This window comes from Lontra canadensis, unplaced genomic scaffold (genome assembly GCF_010015895.1).
Source record: "Lontra canadensis isolate GAN:19392208 unplaced genomic scaffold, GSC_riverotter_1.0 scaffold5, whole genome shotgun sequence".
NCBI classification, from domain to species: Eukaryota; Metazoa; Chordata; class Mammalia; order Carnivora; family Mustelidae; genus Lontra; species Lontra canadensis.
In genome coordinates, this window is record NW_022630999.1 from 41,217,519 (window position 1) to 41,236,721 (window position 19,203).

The 19,203-nt window shown below is 35.0% G+C and overlaps 1 protein-coding gene across 1 annotated transcript in view; it reads right to left on the reverse strand.

Annotated features, from left to right (window-relative positions):
* The window catches only part of FBN2 (fibrillin 2), a 247,610-nt gene that overhangs the window by 144,457 nt on the left and 83,950 nt on the right, over window positions 1-19,203 (reverse strand). The gene's annotated exons all lie outside the window — the stretch shown is intronic.

The following is a 19,203-nucleotide window of genomic DNA, read 5'->3' on the forward strand; positions in this document are numbered from 1 at the left end:
ATCTCAGTTAACAGTAGCTTCATCCTTACAGTTCCAAAAACCTCAGAATTACTTGATTCTTTTCTTCTCTTATTCCACAAGTCATAAGTCATCTGTCAATAAATTCTGCTGGCTCAACCTGTAAAATCCACCTGGAATCCAACCACTTCTCATCACTTTTATCAGTAAGCCACTGGTCCTGTCTACCACCATGTCTCAGACTATGGCAGTCACCTCCTGATGGTCCCCAGCTTCCACATTTGTTCCCTTATTATCTTTTTACCACCCAGAAGCCAGGGCAAATCTTCAAAATGAAGGTCAGAATCTGTCAGTCCTCTCCTCAACTAGTTAGTCTCCTTCTTGCCATCCTGCACCAGCCACACTGGCTTCTGTCTGTCCACTGTGCACCCGAGGGATCCCCCTGTTCCAGTGCTGTTGCCTTGGCTGATTCCTGTCAGGAATTCTTCCCCCATGGCCACAGTTTGTTCCCTCACCTCCTTCCTACCCTCATTAGCCTTTTATAGATTCTCATCCTGCTTTGTTTTTCTGGTGGTTTTATCACAACTGACAGTGTAGATTTTACTTGTCTATTGTCTGTCCCTTATTTCTAAAGTAAGCTGCATGAGAGAAAGAATTTTTATCTGTATGTTCACTACTCTATTCTCAGAGTACAGAAGTGTGCCAGGAACTCAATAAATACTGTTCTGAATCAACTCTGGCATCGCTGCCCTCTGGGCATGGCACTTACAAAGCGCAAGGATTTTACTGGTATCTTGGGCAAATCTCCTAGGGCTAAGGGTCTCCCAACTTTTGCCATCTATTCTGGGATACCACCTCTTCCTCTTCTTTCTGACCATCTGCAACTCCCATCAGCCCCAGATTTCTGGCAGTTTATCCCCACTAGGGTCAACCACTTTATAGGAGTCCTCATAGGCAGACACCATCCCAAGCCCACATAACTCATTTCCTTTCTATGAGGTCCTTGCGGGGAAAATAGGAAAATGTATCTTTTGCCTTTCAAATTCAGGAAGTACAGAACTGAGACTTTTCAGAGATGAGTCAGGCTCCACTGATATTCGTCCCCCCAAAACTCCAGTTCACAGACAACACTTTTCAAAAAAGATCCTTACTACTGTTCTCTTCAACCTTTTTAAGGATCGTCACTTTTTTTTTTTTTTTAAGATTTTATTTATTTGACAGACAAAGATCACAAGTAGGCAGAGAGGCAGGCAAAGATAGAGGAGGAAGCAGGCTCTTTGCCGAGCAGAGCCCAATGCAGGGCTTGATCCCAGGACCCTGAGACCATGACCTGAGCTGAAGGCAGAGGCTTTAACCTACTGAGCCATCCAGGTGCCCCAGGATCTTCTCTTTTTACACAGCCTGGAGGTGACTGGTGAGTCACTGAAGGCAGAAAAATCTCTCCTTCCTCTTCTCCCCCTTCTTTCCCTTAGCTCACTCCTATCACTCACAAGTTATACAAATGATATAGGCAGCATTTACATACTGTATATGAACACTCTTAAAAGAACAACACAATGAAATTTTAATTACCTTCTTAAAGAGAAGAGTCTAGAATGCATTGTATTCATGAGATCCACACACTTTCTTGACTCCAGGCAAAAATATTAATATTCAATCAACTAGCCACTACAAATAGACTATATATACTAGCACAAAAAAGGATTTATTTAAGATGCAACATTATATTTTATGAATAAAGACCAAAAATATTCCATCTTGAAGCTACAAAGAAAATAAACATACAGAAAATATTTTAAAATGTAAAATCAAATTTCAACTAAATGCCAGAATACTATACTTCCTGTTTTTTTATTACTTAATGATGAAAAATATTTTTTCTATTATGGTAAATTAAGGCAAAATATTCCATGTGGGAGGAAAAAATTATGATAATCTAATTTTGAATAGCTGTATTCTATGAGTTTGCTAAGTTGAATTAATTTTCTAAGCCTACAACAAAATATTCACAATATGGTTTTACTAAAGTAGTGGATGAGATTTTTTTTTAGCAAACTTCAAATGTTTTCTATTACAAAATACCTTAAAGGGCCTCAAATCTGTTGTGCTTATAACTCAACAGAACAAGAAAGTAACCTCTTATGTTTTTTCCAAATATCATTGAGAGTGCTTTCTTATATGCCTTCATATTAGAAAAGAACCTACTTCTGTCAAGCATACAGCAGTAATTTTAGAAAGAATGTGCCCCTATTTTTTTCTTTGAAAAATTATATTTTCAAAGTAAGATATGGACTAGAACAGCATGCATATCCCGTTTCTCAAAGTGCTGCACTGATTCCTGTTGCACATAGTATAGAGCTTTGTAAAGGCATCAGAGTAGAACAACCTCGAATGATGTTAATGATGTTCAGAAAATTTTCTTCCTTCTAATTTCAGGAACTATCAGGTTTCTAACTGCAGTCTAGCTGATAGTAGACAGGATGAGAAAAAGAGCAGCACTATAAAGAAGGATAGAAGAAGAGAAGTTATTAACTGAAAAAAGGTAGACCTACATAGAAAGATAATAGAGCTATAATTATTTTGATCATTGTGGGCTTTTCCTTTTCCTTTGGATTTTTCTGACAAACACAATGGCAATCCAGAGTTTCTGTCTGGAGTACCTTTATTTTTGGAAGTCAAATAGCTCTGATGGAAATAATAATAAATCTTCCAAAGTCATTTCCCAAATGCTAGTCATTAAGGAGACACATTTCCATACCTATAGCTATCTCCTTGAATGGTGATCACCTTTTACTTAATGCATTTCTACATATGTACTCATTTTAAAAAGTTAACATGACAGGATTTTTAGACTAGCAAAAATACTCTGTATGACCCTATAATGAGGTATACATGTCATTATACATTAGTGCAAACCCAAACAATAAACAACACCAGAAGTGAACCCTAACGTAAGTTATGGACTTTGGGTAATAACAGTGTGTAAATTTATGTTCATCACTTGTAACAAATGTACCACTCTGATGGGGGATGTTGATAAATGGAGAAGGTATGCATGTATTGAGTCAGGGATTATATGAGAAGTCTCTGCACCCTCCTCTCAATTTTGTTATGAATCTATCACTACTTTAAAAGGATAAAATCTTCATAAAAAATGTAATATTAACTTTGTTCTAATCAGTTAATATTTCCAGGAATAACACCCATAAACACACAGTGTTGCCACATCAGTTATGTTTTTTTCTTAAAACTTTTTAATACGTTATAACTATTAAAATAAAACTTGTTTGTCCATGATCTGTCATCTAGCCAGTCACTAGGAAAGTAGATGCAAAATTAGTAGGGGAGAGACTGTTTGAAATAGAGGCAAGAACAGTGGTAATGAACAATAGGGCTTGCCAAACTATACCCATTGCCTGTTTTTTTAGGTAAAGTTTCACTAGAACACAGCCACACTCATTTGTTTCTGTATTTATTATCTATGGCTGTTTTTGCACCATGGTGGCTATGCTGGTATTTGCAACAGAGTGACTTTCATGTCCAAAAATATTGATTATCTGGCTCTTTAGAGAGTAAGTTTGTCAGCCCCTGATCTGAAAGGGTTCTGCATTTAGAGTACCTCCACTAGTGTCTTGAGGAGTGAGCCTTAATTTAGAAAAATAAAACTGGAAAAATGAAAACACAAAATCTTTGGGACAAAGCAAAAGCAGTTCTAAGGGGGAAGTATATAATAATATGGGCCTACTTCAAGAAACCAGAAAAATCTCAAATAAACAACCTAACCTAACCTAAAAGGGTTAGAAAAAGAATAAAGCCCAAAGCTAGTAGAAAGAAGGGATTATAAAGATTAAAGCAAAAATAAATGAAATAGAGACTTAAAAAAACAGAAAAGAATCAATGAAACCAAGAGCTGGTTCTTTGAAAGTATAAACAAAATTGATAAACCTTCAGCCACACTTACTAATAAAAGGGGGAGAGAGAGAGAGAGAGGACTCAAATAAAATCAGAAATGAAGGAGGACAAGTAACAACTGACACCACAGAAAAACAAAGGATTACAGGAGAATGTTTTATATATGAATTATGCAATAGAGTTAAGAGAATTGTATCTCAACAAATTGGATAACCCTGAAGAAATGGATAAATTCCTAGAACCATACTACCTCCCAAAACTGAAACAGGAAGAAATAGAAAATCTGAACAGACTGATTACTAGAAATAAAATTGAATCAGTAATAAAAAAACTCCCAACAAATTAAAGATCAGGATCAGATGGCCTCACAGGTGAATTCTACCAATATTTAAGAAGAGGTAATACTTATTTTCTTCAAACTATTCAAAAACATTGAAAAGGAAGGAAAACTTCCAAATTCATTCTGCGAGACCAGCATTACCCTGATATCAAAGTCAGACAAAGACACTACAAAGAAAACCACAGGACAGTATCTATGATGAACACAGATTCAAAAACCCACAACAAAAAATGAGTAAACCAAATTCAACAATACATCAAAAAAATCATTTACCATGATCAAGTGGGATTTACTCCAGAGATGCAAGGATGGTTCAATATTTGAAAATCAATCAATGTGATACATCACATTAACAAAAGAAAGGATAAAAACCAAATGATCATCTCAACAGATATAAAAAATTTTTGACAAAATGTAACATCCATTCATAATAAAAACTCTCAAGAAAGTGGGTTTAGAGGGAACAAATCTCAGCATAATAAAGGACACACATAAAACAAACCTGCAGTGGGGGTAGGCATGGAGTGGCTGGTTTATGGACATTGGGGAGGGTATGTGCTATGGTGAGTGCTATGAAATGTGTAAGCCTGATGATTCACAGACCTGTACCCCTAGGGCAAATAATACATTATATGTTAATAAAAATAATTAAACAAAACAAAACCCCACAGCTAGTATCATAGTCAATGGTGAAAAACTGGAAACTTCTTCCTCTAAGATTAAGAACAAGCTAAGGATGCTCACTCTCACCAGTTTTACACAACATAGTACTGGAAGACCTACCTGCAGCTATCAGACAACAAAAAAAGAAGCGTCCAAATTAGTAAAGGAGAAGTAAAACTGCCACTATTTTCAGATTACATGACACTATGCATAGAACATCTTCAGGTTTTAAAAACCAAGACTATTAGAATTGATCAATGAATTCAGTAAAATTATAAGATATCAAATTAATACATAGCAATCTGTTTCATTTCTATATCCTAATAATGAAGTAGTGGACATAGAAATTTAGAAAGCAATCCCATTTACAGCTGCACCAAAAAAGAATAAAATATGTAGGAATAAATTTAACCAAGAAGGTGAAAGACTTATACTCTGAAAACTCTAAGTCACTGATCAAGAAACTCAAGATGACACAAATTAATGGAAAGATATATGATGCTCATGGTTGGGAAGAATTCGTATCATTAAAATGTCCATACTACCCAAAGCATTCTAAAGACTCAAGGCAATCTCTAAATATCAATAGTATTTTCACAGATCTTCAACAAATATTCTTAGAATTTATATGCAACCACTTAGTAAGACTACAAATGGCCAAAGCAATCTTGAGAAAGAAGAGAAGAGCTGGAGGTATCACCATCCCAGATTTTATGATATACTAGAAAGCTAGAGTAATGCAACAGTGTGATACCAGTACAAAAACATACAGTCAATGAAACAGAATAAATAAATAAACCTACACCTAAAAAAACACAGAAATAAAACCACACCTATCTGGTCAAATTAATTTATGACAAAGGAAGCAAGAATATACTGGGGAAAAAGTCTTTTCAATAAATACTGTTGGGAAACTGGACAGCTACATGCAAAATGAAACCAGTCCGTTTTCTTACACCATACATAAAAATAAAGTCAAAATGGATTAAAGACATAAATACAAGACCTGAAACCATAATATTTGTAAAAACACAGGCAGAAATTTCTTGGATATCATTCTTAGCAACATATTTATGGTAATGTCTCCTCAGACAAGGGAAACCAAAACAAAAATAAACTATTGGGATTATGCCAAAATAAAAAGCAAAGGAAACCATCCACAAAGGAAATGACAAGCCAGTGAATGGGATAAGATAGCTACAGATGATATATTTAATAGGGGTTAATATCAAAAATATATAAAGGACTTACATAACTCAACACCAAAAAACAATCTGATTAAAAAGTAGTCAGAGGTCCTGAATAGACATTTTTCCAAAGAGTACCTATAGTTGGCTAACAGTTGCATAAAAAGGTGCTCAATGTCACTAATCATCAGAGAAATGTATATCAAAATGACAATGAGAAATCATCTCACACCAGTCAGAATGATTAGTATGAAAAAGATAAGAAAAAAACAAGTATTCATAAGGATGTAGAGAAAGGAAACACTTGTGCACTGTTGGTGGGACTGAAAATTGGTACATCCACTGTGGAATACAATATGGCGATTTCCCAAATATTGATAATAGAAATATCACATGATCCAGTAATTCCATTACTGGGTATTTACTCTTACTCATTCAAAAATAAACATGCTTATTGCAGCACTATTTACAATAGTCAAGATACAGAAACAACCCAAATGTTCATCAACAGAGGAATGGATGAAGAAGAGTGGTACATACACACAATGGACTACTATTCAACTATAAAGAAGTAAGATAAGATATAAGATCTTATAATAAGATAAGATAAGATAAGATAAGATAAAGGCAGATACCACACGATTTCACTTTTATATGGAATCTCAAAAACAAAACCACTAGACAAAAAACAGACTCTTAAATACAGAGAATAAACTGATGGTTGCCAGAAGGGAGGTGAGTCAGGGGATGGGCAAAATAGCTCAAAGGGATTAAGAAGTATAAGTAAATAAATAAGTCAAGGAGATGAAAAGTACAGCATAGGGAATACAGTCAATTATATTGTAATAATGTTGTATTATTATATACACTCATCCTGGAGAGCCCTGAGTAATGTACAGAACTGCAGAATCACCAAGTTGTGCACTTGAAACTAATCTAACTCTGTATATCAAATATATTTGAATTTTTTAAAAAAAGTGAAACTGGAACTCACAGCATTTTGATGAGGTTAATATAACAATGAAAGCCCAGTATGACATTTGGGAAACTACCCTCAAAAATGCTTGCATACTCCCTCCCTATAAGAGAGGATTAGAAAATGAAGGACTACATACAATCTTTTTTTTTTTTCCTTAAGATTTTTATTTATTTGACAGACAGAGATCACAAGTAGGCAGAGAGTCCGGCAGGGAGAGGAGGAAGCAGGCTCCTAGCTGAGCAGAGAGCCTGAGTGCAGGGCTCGATCTCAGGACCCTGGGATCATGACCTGAGCCGAAGGCAGAGGCTTTAACCCACTGAGCCACCAAGGCGCGCCTGAAAGATGAAATCTTATAGCCAAAAAACATGTTTATGCCTCAGATAAGCATAACTAGCTATAGCTAGTTAAATCAAGTCATCCTAAATTTAGTATGACAGTATACAGATGGTAAATATTCCCAAATTGTCTTTTGCCATTCACCAGAATTTAGCCATGCTAGAATATACAAACCCATGATCAGCTTGGAATTTGTCCTATATGTGTGGCTACTAGACTGGGACAAAAATATTTCTCAGACAGTCTTCATAGTCAAACAGAAAAAGACATGTTAATATGGGAAATACGAAACCATAGCCCACTAGGAAAACCAGAACTTACAGAAAACACAGCAATTCCTCTACTGTCCATATGATGACGTTAGAAGAAAAATGCTCATACTATAACCAAATTTATTTATTTATTTTTACTTTTGTGTTCTTGAAATGAGGACTATTCAGTTGTCTTCTGTAAATAGCAGGTACTTAGAGAAAAGATCTACCTGACCATTTGATGAATCAGCAGTGGCCTTCAGCTACAATCTGCAAAATCATTGACACTATCCTTAAAATTAATTGTACTAAAATTTAGCAAAGGCAAAGTATAGATGAGAAACACTTTACACTGAGATGTGAGAGGGATGCATTAAAAAAAAAAGAGAGAGAGAGATTCCTAGTTTGGGACTAAGAAAAAAAAGATGCTTCAAGCATGATCACAGCGTTATTTCTATGTTTACTAAATGAAAGCATCTATAAGAAATTAGCAGCCCATAAACTTTTTCTTCAGTTCTTCACATATTTTTCAATGCCAGGGTAGGCATACTACAGAAGGTAGTAAGTAACAACACTTGGAAGAAAATGCAGTCCTGGATCTAGGTATTATGTTTCAAGTTTTGTTACATTTTTACTTGACTACGCAGGATATTTTTTTAGAGTAGACTAATTTCCTTCAGGCACTGAGCCATGGTAATTTGTGAGATTAACTTTTCTTTCTCTCTCACTTCTATTTTTTTCAATAGAAGCTAAAGATACACATCCAGAATATTATAAAACCAGCATTTTGTTTATTTTGGTATGCATTATAACTTTTCCATTTCCATTATGAAACAATTATTGGTTAAGCAAAATGAAGAACTAAGGAGGTGTATTTCAGTTTATAGCTTTTTTCCCTAAAGGCAAAGTTCAAATGTTCATCTGATCCTTTTAATCCAGGGTAAAATAGATTTTTTTTTTTAATCACTAACACACACCTAATTTTAAGTCTCTGAGAAAGGTGTTTTGGAGGCTTTCAATTTTTCCAGCGATCTTCAGCAGAAATTGAACTGCAAGAATCATGTAAATTACTTTACCATGCCTTTTTTTTTCATAATTTTTTTAAAACAAGGATTTAAATATACAATGGCACTGAGGAAATAATATTGGTTCCCACCATTGGGGAAATTTTTCCTGAGTCCACTAAAATGCAATTTCCTGACTATTGTGTTATGCTAAATAAATCTAGTCCTCTGGGTCTCAAATGTCCATTTCTGTAATTTGGGTGGAACTGAGACTAGGGAAATAAAACAGGCTGGCACCAAGTCAGGAATTAATGGATGATCTTAAATATCCAGTTGGATGTTCCCTCTTCATGACGATGGATTTGGGTCCATTTAATTGTCTGCTAATACTTTCATCAGACTAGGCAACTACATGCTCTAGTGGGTTATTTTTTTTTAAGAATTAAAAGAGCTTATTTAGAGGAAACTAATAAAAGTTGTAACTGAAATGTTATATTAGAACTCTTTTATATTATTTTTAAAATATCTCAAATCACATGATTTACTGAATCTTTTACAACTCATTTGTGTTACCACTGCCTTCTTTTAGAAAAGACTGAAAGTGCCAAATGCTTCATCTTATATAATGTTGATAAAAAGCTTTCCCACAAAAGACCATTATTATCTCTATTGTAGAGACCAAGGCACTAAGTTGCTCGAGATTACAGAGTTTGCTCCTGGTGTAACTGGAGCACAGACCCTAACGTTTGGGTATTAAATCCTGGGCTATTTGGCCACTGAGTCTTTCTCTCCCTCTCTTTGCCTATTTATTTTCTGAATTGTACTTAAAACATATATTGCCATTTCTTTCCACAATGTCTTCTTGCTATTGGAAGAAAAACTTTAAAGCATCAATCTGTTAAAAAAACAAAATGTGATCTGAATATTCCTAATTTTGACTCACTACCTCAAGTTACATGCTAAAGAGTATCTTTCTGTTGAATGAATTTCTTTGGGAATATGGATTTTTCACAGACTCTATGTTCCTAAAAACGATGTTACCCACTGTGTCTCAAATAAAGAACTCTTCTTCCTCCAGGCATTCACAGAAAACGCAGTGGGTCACTTTCCTTGTAAATCACTGTGTTCAGGTTAAAATTCAGGGAGTGATGTCACTTCAGGAACTCCCTAGGAAACACTGCTGTTAGCTGAGGAAGGCTGTCAAGGTAGTGTCCAAGTTATTTAATGTAAGTGTTTTAATAGTGGAAATCATTTGTGGGAAGAAACTAAAAGAGTTTAGGCTGGCAACTTCTGATAAATATACTAGGAAGTGATATGTACTAATTTTGCCTCAAATGTCAGCTCTGGGCTGCTGCTTGGCTGCCTCTCTGGACACCTATCACTCTTCCCTACTGGTCACACTTTCTTAGACGTTCTATTTTCCACATCTAAAACACACAGGGGCTTTCTAACAGTCAAGCCTGGAAACTTCACTGCTAAGCCTGGCACCTGGTCAGTATGTCCTTCCCAAATGGTTTATAAAAGCACAAATGCTGCAGATTTCCATGTTAGATTATAACTCTTCATAGATATGCTCCAAATTTCTAAGCTACTCAATGCTCCGCCTCCCAAGGTGGAAGCATCATGGAAAGTATATACCTTAGTGCAAAGAACTTTTACTATCCATTCATCTGACTACAAGTAATTGTCTATTTTAAGGGGAAAAAGAGAAACACCAACCTCGCTAGATGTCACTTGCTTAGCATACACAGGAAAGCATGACAAGTTGAGAGAAGCTTTGATTCTCAAAAAAAAAAAAAAAAAGAAAAAAAGAAAAAAATATATATATCAGTGGCATTGTACAAAGTGTCTGTAAATCAGATTATGAGAACCTGGTTGAGCAGTAGGAGTTACAAAGAAGAGTTGAAGACAATTTAGTTTTAGACACCAAGATAGCACAAGGAGATAATCAAGAAGAAGTTTCCATTATTGTCCCTGTGTTAAAAAAAAAAAAAAAAATCCTTAATTTTGTTCCTAGGGATGAAAGCATAGAGAACTGAGAGGAGGAAGGCTGGGGACTAGGATCAGGTAAGCTGAGGAAATAGGTTTGTTAGCACTCCTCAGAATTAATCTTGTTCTCAAGGAAGTATTTAGTTGTTACAGGCTCCCTTCCTTTCATTGATAATGCCTTAAAGATAAGATTGAATACAGAAAACTGCAGCCAAGTTAATATTGTGCTCAAGAGTTGGTAATGTTCAGTACATGCTTTGGGGGGAGATATAAATAAATTATAATATTTGCAAAACAAAAACAAACAAAAAAAGATGTAGAAATATTGGCAGTGTCTTTACTTCTGCTATATGATTGCTTCATCTGTATAATGAGCCCAAAATCACAAGCAAGAGGGCTCAGGAATAATCGAGAGGATTGAGCTGGCCCTATGGGCCAGGATAAGACCACTGATCACTCAGCAGATGCTACTCAACCAATCTGGGAGGGTGGGCTGGCTTACACATAGGCCTGGGAAGAGGTGGAGGTCACTCTGATTGCAGTCTATTAGGTTCTTTGTTTCCTCATTTGTCACCAAGCAACAGCAAGTGAGGACAAGGCTCCAGGATGCTACCACTGCCATGATCCAAGCTACCTACACACACATCAGTCATAAGAGAAATGTAAATAAGTCACCTTTCAGAAATAAGTGGATCAAAAAAGAGGATAAATATCTCTGAAAAATCAAAATGACCCTGACTCCATGGTGCAGCTCTGTCCATAATGAGCAAAGGAGAGGAAACACTGGGCTCTACCTGACGGCCAATAGTCACAATAGGAAGAACCAGAAAACACCACCCACCAGTGGGAAAGGGGATGAACACACTAAGGTAAATCCACATCATGGGTTAGAATGGGTTATTCACCTCAAAAATGAATTAGAACAACGTACAACAATACAGATGAATTGTAGCATCATATTAAGTGAAGAGAGTAAGTTCCATAAAGTAGTAAGCCTTTAACTGTAGCACTCAAAAAACTGAAGTAATAGTAATAATAATAAATGGAATATCTACAGGTATAATAAAAGACTTTAAAAAGAAAAGAAAATGGGAATCTTGGCTTCAAAGTGATGGTTATATTGTGGGAGTAGGAAGGAGCAGGTAGAACAGCACCACGGGTACATGTGGTTAATTGTCTTGGTCCCACCTTTTCTTTTTGGTGGTTTTATGAGTGTATATTATGTTATTGAAGATATCTCACTACATGAAAGCAGGCTTTGAGTAAAATAATAGTGAAAATATGTCATGAAACAAATACTAAGATTAATGTAATTTTGTGTACCTAAGAAAGGGACAATACACACACACACAGAAATCTGTGTGTCTGTGTGAATATGTGTGTTTTTGAGAGACAAAGACAGAGAAGAATCTCCAAACTATACAAATGCAAACACCACAGAGTAGAGACAAATGGGTTCGTTTTCTATTTTGAAAGTCCTAACCCATCCAAATGCAATGGAGAAGACTGTGTTTTGATACTTAATTTCACTGGGCCATGCAGCTCATTTGCATTTGATGACCAGAACTCTACCAGATTTTTATTTAAGATGATTTAAGAACAAAATCTCCTTTCTTCACAATATGACTACCACATACATCCTTTTAAATAATACTTGTATTTTAGTCAAAAGCAAATTATAATCAGCTTCACTGTAATTATCGTCTCTAACCTACCTCTCCCATACTATTTTACCCGTATTTCTAGTTATCAATCATATCTCAATGGGACTATTTTCCTAAAAAGCAAAGTCAAATATATTTCATTCAATGCTCCTAAATATTTACTGATTTACTAAAGTAATAGTTGTGGGTTTTTTTTAGAATGTATGTATGTATGTATGTATTCATTTATTTGTTTGTTTGGCAGAGGGAGACTACGCATAAGCAGAGGGAGCGGCAGGCAGTGAGAGATGCAGGACTTGATCCCAGGACCCCGGGATCATGACCTGAGCAGAAGGCAGATGCTTAATTGACTGAGCCATAAAAAATTAATGTCTTGACATTTAGGCGCCCCTAAAGTAACAGTGTAAGATTAAGTGTAATTCTGCTCAAACCCCAGATTTTTATTTCACACTGGATAAGCATTAAATATGCATATGTTGTTTGCATGGCAGCATGGAACATGGACATGCTGAGTGTTCCAAGTACAGAGGTTGCAATGCCCGAGGACTAGGGTCTAACAGGTTGTATGCACTGTTTCCAGGGTCTGCTGTAGGGATTCATTGAGAGCTTACAAAGAAAGAAACAAATAAATGTGCCTATTTTTCACATTCCTCTGTTTTTAACTTTTTGAACAAATAATACATTTATATGGTTAAAAGTCAAAATCTTATGCTAGAGTACTCAATGAGAAGTCTCTTTTCCTTTTCTCCCCCAGAAGATTTTCACCTTCAAAATACCGAATGGTGCAAACTTTCTGATATCCTTCCATGGACATTCTACGCGTACATACGCAAACACATGTACACACAAATACACTCTATGTAAATGAAAATGTTTTACAACTTACTTTTGCCATGTAACAGTACGTCTTAATCATATTTTATATCAATATATAAAGTGTTCACAATATATTTTTAAGGATGAATAGTTTCCAACTCTTAATACAATAGGTTTTGTACCATGTGTGTTTTCCTATATTTTCCTATTACAAAAAGACAGGAGTGATAATCTTAGACCATCATTTCTTGATTGAGCACAGATAGGATAAATATTTCAAATTAAAATTTATGGGTTAAATGTTACATATATTTGTAACTTTTGACAGATAATTTTAAATTGCTCTCTACAGAGGTTGTACCAATTTTATACTTTTATCAGGAATTTATTAAAGTATCTCTTTTCCAAAACCTTCATTAATACAGTTTTACATTAGAACTTTGGTCCTCTCAAAGTTTAAAGGTAGAAATGCTATCATCCCTAGTGTTATTGTGTACTTTCTTCTTCTAAGTAAGCGTAAACGTGCTTTAGTGTGTTTAACAGTCACTGGTATTTCCCTTGTCAATGGTCATGTCATATCCTTGAACATTTTTATTGGGTATTTTCTTACTCATCTGTAGAACTGATGTATTAGAGAAATTGGTCTTTGTCTAAAAAGTTGCAAATTTTTTTTTTTAGTTTATTGTTTTTTATTCTTGCTTATAGCAGGGTTTTCTTTTTGTTTTTTTTGTTTTTTTTTTTACTGCCACGGAATTTACATTTTATGTAGCTGAAATTACTGATCTATATACCTCCATAGCTTTAGGTAGGGTAACAAACAAAATAATCCTTTTTCAGATCAAAGACGATATAAAAATTCTCATGATTGTTTTTAACCCCTCTGTTTCTTTTGTTCATACTTATATTTTGGTTCATTTAAGATGAATCTTCAGATCTGAAGTCATGGTGAATAGGTTATTTTAGCATAGTGATACAGAGCCAATTTTCATTTTAATGAACAGAAAATATAGCAAAAATCCGTTAACTAAATATCTAATATATCACTCATGAAATGCAGTAAAGCATATGTTACAGAGAAAGGTTAAGTTTTTCAAGAATTAGTGCCTGTAGGCTAGCTAATCTTCCCAAGGCTCCATGGAAACCAGTGACAACTGAGCGCTTAAACTGGTCAGTCCTGGTAGAGGGCTGACATGGTGGAGCTGGGCTAGAGCCAGTGAACAGTAGGTCATGCATCTGCAATCTCAAGGCTCAGACCCCTGAACCCTGATGACACAAAGGGAAGAATTCATGAATAATGAAGTGAAGACACAGGCCTGCAGTTCACGGTTCCTTATTTTTTAGCCTTGATCATACTGGAGGAGAGAGACGATGCTATTTCCGCCCACCCAAACTTGAAAGCCAGTGCCAAGATCAACTCAACTGGGTCTAATTCTGCCCTTGCTGGATTGCAGGGCACTGCCACATAATGTAACAATCAAAGAGAGAACCACAACTCTGTTGCTGCTGCTGACTCCATGAGCTTCCCCTCAGAGATGTAATCTGTGGGCTGGGGTATGTGCTGCCAGGTCACCCTCCTGTGTTCACTCAGAGGCTCTGGCTGAGTGAGAGCTCAAGAAAATCTAGCAGGGTAGAATCCCGGTTCTGGAGTTTCTAACCCACCTAACTTTGACAAAGTTATTGAGCTTCTCTGTGCCTCAGTTTCCTCATCTGTACAGTGAGTTAATGATAGCAATCAACCTTGCACCACTGTGTGATGATTTAATAAGAACCACCATTTATGGTGGTTTAAGTGTTGTCTATAACATATTAAGTGCTCCATAAATATTAGTTTTTATTAACATACTTTGGTGTGATCTATACTCTGTCAGCAGTCAGACAGGAAAAATAAGTAAAATACAATGTAAAAAGTGCTGCAATAAAGGAATAACTTATTTGTTATGGGGCAGAAAGTAGGTTTGAGTTTAGCAGACTGGGATTTCTTATTTAAGGGAGAATCTATTTTTTAATTACAATGTTATAAATTTATTTTTAAAGGATTTAAAAATGATACTTCTGTGGTTTCTAAACTAATGACCAAAAAAGTTTTATGTGTTTCCATTAATTACAGTCTCCCTACTTAAGTATCAATTTTAATATGTAGTTTTTCCTTTTGGACAACAGTCAATGAGTTTATTTATTATTTATTTTAAAGTTAATACTTTTGGTAATATGAGTAAAAGAAAGCATTTTTTCAGTTTGGGACAGAAGCTTATTTTCCATGGTTTATCAAAGCAGAGTTGGAACAGCAACCAAAGATACTGAGCCAACAAGTTTCATGAGCATAAATAAATATATTTGTTGTCACAAATCTGAAACAACTAAATGGTGTGGTAATGGAACGAAGCTAAAGACTCTTCAGAATAAATTGCAAATAACTATTTGACTTATAAAGAACCACTGAAGGGAAACTTTCCAATATAATGATGCTATTTTCCTGCCTTCCATTTAAGCCAGGAAAGAAAAACTACCTCAAAGAATGTTAAAGAAGGTATAGTCTGAAAGAAGGATATCATGCAAGGACATCTGGCACCTACTTGTGCTTTCTCCAAGTGGACTGAAATTCAGAATAATATTTTGTCATAAAAATAAAAAATGCTGGACAACCTTCTAATATACAATTTTAGATTATATTGATGTGTGCTACTTTCTTTCTTCATTTACATTAAATGGATATTTGGATGACTAAATCTTTGAATATACTAACTGAAGAAAACTTCTCTTTGGATGTGAAGAAATAGTTTACTCCCTCAAAGAACCATTTTTCCCACTGCACAACAGAATGAGGAAAAGATTTTGGAGCCAGACTGGCCCAGTAGAAATAAGACTTGACTTCAGGAGGCCTGAGAGGCTTAAACTAATCTGAGACCATAAATGAGTGAAGAGGGAAAATAATTGATTTTCCTTTAGACAGACAGACACACACACACACACACACACACACACACACACACACAAATGAGTATTCCTTTATGGTCTGGGCTCAGATTCTTACATAGGAAAATCCACCCAACCAATGATATAAAACAAAAGAAGTCTCAATATAGAAACTTTTCATGTGTTTCAGACATTAACTTAAGAGATGAGTGCGACCCCTCCGTTTTTTCTCATTTTTTTATAAACTATGTATGTCCAAACTTAAATTTTCAGCAGAACAAGCCTGTCAGGATAAGATTTTAGCTACGAAGATATCGCAATGAACAAGCTGAAGACAGTTCTTTCTTTTAAATAGAGAGGGAAGGTCCCTGACCTCAAAAGTATTACTTGCAGATGAGCAAAGAAGACTAATGACACAAAGATCTAAAAATGCCAAACTGCACTTACTATTTATATTCTTTGTTTCTTAATGGTAACCAGAGCAAAATAAGATTATTAAGAAAAGAAAAAAAATCAGATAAAGGAAAAATTCCCATAATATGCGACAATGGCCTCTTTCCAAATAACAATTTAACTTATGGCCCCACATTTTAGCTTCTTTTTGGATGTTCAACCCAAGTTAAGGAAATTAAATTGTTATCCACCATACTCCCAATTACTCAACATACATTTTTAGGAGCTTGCGACAGATATAGCAGGAACAGTTCTAGGCTTGGGGATATGGCAATAAACATGACCGAGTTTTCGCCCTCAAGATCTTACCCAAGTGTTGGGAATGGGACGGTCAACCAACAGATATCCACCAAAAAAAGAGTAATGCAATTTTTTAAAGTTAATAATCTCACTTTGCCGCTAATGCTGCCACCATTTCCCCAAATGACTCAGATTCAAAACACTGGTTGGCTTTCTTATTTCTGAACAGACCCAGAAACTCAGACAGAAAAAGATTTTAGAAAATTTCATTGCTATATGAACAGAAATCTAATATGTGTCATAAGAGGAACAGAAAGGACATCATTCTTATGTAAATCTTCCAGTACTATTATATTTTATGTTCACATTGTAAACTACAAAGAAAACTAAAATATCTTACCTTTGACAGTTGATCAAAAGTAATTGCTATGGTTACATTTTTATTTAGGGCAAATACTAACTTTAAATTTATGTCAACATTTTTACACTGACACTGTATAAACCATACATAAACTGACTATAATTCAAAGCTGTCACTGAGTGTAGCAATAGTTTATAGTCTTTCCACACACATTATGCAACCAATTACATTAAATAGTTTTATGTAAGGGAATACCACTTGATCTTTTATATAAAAGAACCCTATTACTTAAGGAAAATTGATAATAGTTACTTTTAAGACATATCCAAATAAATATGACTTACACAAAGTAAAGGCTTCATAAAACCTTTAGTTTTCACATTCTAATCACCACTTCATCCAATTCTGCTATTCCCCACCAATCCCAAATATTAAATCACATAATTCTTTCTGGGCAATGGCTAAGTGGATTTGGCGGCCTGGACAGGAAGTAAGGAAGGAGAGGACTGGATTCAGGCTCTGGGTGGTGCCTACATTACATCAACAGCCCCCTTTCCTCAAGAACACAGACAAGTGTGAAGAAAGAGTTGCACTGTCTCTCTCCAAACTCTGCCTTGGCTCTATATGTTGTTTTGATGAAATGTGATGTGGAAAAGGCTCATTCTATTTTCAGCTAAGAAGAAATACATTGTTTGATGATTAATGGAAATGTCACAACCACTTTCATCAGTCAGTGGCTCTGCCTTCTCACCTACAATCAAACACTGTCTTTGTTCCTAAGTCTACCAACCTTGGATCTAGTCTGGATATTATTTCAGAAGTAAAAAGTGAAGCATAATGACAAAAGGTTGAGCCATATACAACCAACCCCCAAACAAACCAGGGAGGAAAATATGAGAAGTAGCAAAGATATAGCAGCATAGCCCAGACATTTCCACATTGAAAAACATGAATTGCATATAATTACAGAGATTACTTTAGAGTAGATTAGAAAGGCAGTAAGCCAAATAGAAAATATAAAATGATACATGTTCCCTAGGTTCATGGAATTATAATTTCTGGTGTGGGAACCATACCATGTACATGTCTGTACCTCTTGTCCAATAAAATAGTTCATATTCCTGTTTGTTTCTTATAATTTAAACTTTAGATTTTTACCTTTTCACACTGTTTTTTTTTTTCTGCAGAAAGGGATAAAACTTTTTATAACCAAGCAACAAAAAATAACCCCTAAGTACTGACTTTTGGAAAGGAAAGAAGAGAAGACTTAATTATGTACACTAAAAGACGATTTTAGTTACTGAAGGTAAATGGGTCTAAATAAACTTGTGATGATTTCTTCACAGGAAGCAATTATAAAATATATTTGCTACTTTTAGTTTACTTAACTCAGAAAACGTTCCCAGATAAAATCATAACAGGCATATGGAATGAAGTTCAGATTTACTGAATTTCCCATGTAAGTTCAGATTCACATTTTTCCATCTCAGGTAAGCTAGAGTGCCAAAAACAAACTTCTGAAATAATTTTTTTCTAAACTTTGAGTAGATACGAATGCTTACATCACAAAATAATGAAAATAGGCATAGTATTTATCTTAAGAAAATTATCTTAATTGGAATAAAGTGATTTAAGTAATCATTCTAAAGATAAACATATTTAGATATTTCAATACTGTTAATAGTATCAACATTACTCTAAGTATCCATGTTAGGAAAGCTAGACACCTTTAGTAGCTTCTTGAACTTTGTGACAATGATAAAGCTTTGGGTCACACATAATTATAACAAGTGATTTTATTCTGTATGAAGAATGCTTATGGAGTGCACACTTCAAAATTATACTCAATTCACATTCAGTATCATAATCACAGTCCAAAAGATTATTAAGTTTTTCATATTTTTATTTGAGTAAGCTATTCTTTTGCAGAGTACCTGCTGTGGTAATTTCCCAATTCTCCCCGAATCAGTTATACTGGTTTTTTAATTTGGCAAGCAGCCAAGAAACAATATTCAATACAAAATTCAAAACACTTATTTAATAATATAGAACAGAGTGCCAACTTCCAATGCATCTTTTTACATTGGACACTGTACTTCACTCAGAATTTCAATCTTTGGTATAATTTTGTAAGTGA